The sequence below is a fragment of the Meleagris gallopavo genome, unplaced genomic scaffold (genome assembly GCF_000146605.3).
Source record: "Meleagris gallopavo isolate NT-WF06-2002-E0010 breed Aviagen turkey brand Nicholas breeding stock unplaced genomic scaffold, Turkey_5.1 ChrUn_random_7180001925150, whole genome shotgun sequence".
NCBI lineage: Eukaryota > Metazoa > Chordata > Aves > Galliformes > Phasianidae > Meleagris > Meleagris gallopavo.
The window spans coordinates 1-756 of NW_011187558.1; the positions used below are offsets into that span (position 1 = coordinate 1).

General features: G+C 54.9%; 1 non-coding gene across 1 annotated transcript; it reads left to right on the forward strand.

Annotated features, from left to right (window-relative positions):
* The first annotated feature begins 313 nt into the window (after nucleotides 1-313).
* TRNAY-GUA lies at nucleotides 314-403 on the forward strand. Its single transcript is given in 2 exon segments — nucleotides 314-350; nucleotides 368-403. It is a non-coding gene; the product is annotated as a tRNA-Tyr (tRNA).
* Nucleotides 404-756: the final 353 nt, after the last annotated feature.

Here is a 756-nt window from a genome sequence, read left to right on the forward strand (position 1 = left end):
AGCGGATGAATGATGATGAGGTGCCAGAGCAGAGGTCAAAAGTGAGTGGTGTGTGATTGGGTGAATAGTTTCTTGGAGCTGAGTTTCCTGTGTTTCTGGCAACGTAGAGAGTGTTTGGGAAGGCTGTGCTGTTTTTCGAGTGGTGCTACTGTAGAGATGAGTACCTGAAGTCCCGTTGAAGGTGCAGGGGTGTTGGATGTGAGCGTGTCTGTGTGTGGAATGGGAGCAGAGGCATGGTTGTGCTGTGTTATGGCCTTAGGCACAATGGGGATGGGAGCGTGAAGGGTGTGGTGCAGGGCAGGTCCCTGTGATTCCTTCGATAGCTCAGCTGGTAGAGCGGAGGACTGTAGGCTCCCTTGACACGGCCATCCTTAGGTCGCTGGTTCAACTCCGGCTCGAAGGAGTGCTCTTTTGGCTCTTGCTCCGACTGAGTCTGCAGCACTGGTGCATTTGGAACGCTGGCCACGCATCTTGTATTTGATGGGATTGGAGGCCGGAGCTCTGGCGGGCCGTGGAGAAGAGGACGTTGCTCTGTGGTGGTTTGTGTAGAAGATAGGGCAGGTGGTGTTGGCGTTGAGCACCTGTATGTTTGAAGGGAGCAGCAGCAGCAGCTGGAAGTTGGGAGTGTTTGTTGGGTTTGTGAAGAAGGGTGCTGGGTGGGCAAGAGTAGTGTGCAGGGCCACGTGGGTGAGAGGTTTCTCTGTGAGAGCTGAGGGGAGGTGAGGTGAGTTGGAGGCTGTGTGCTGGGGAATTAGC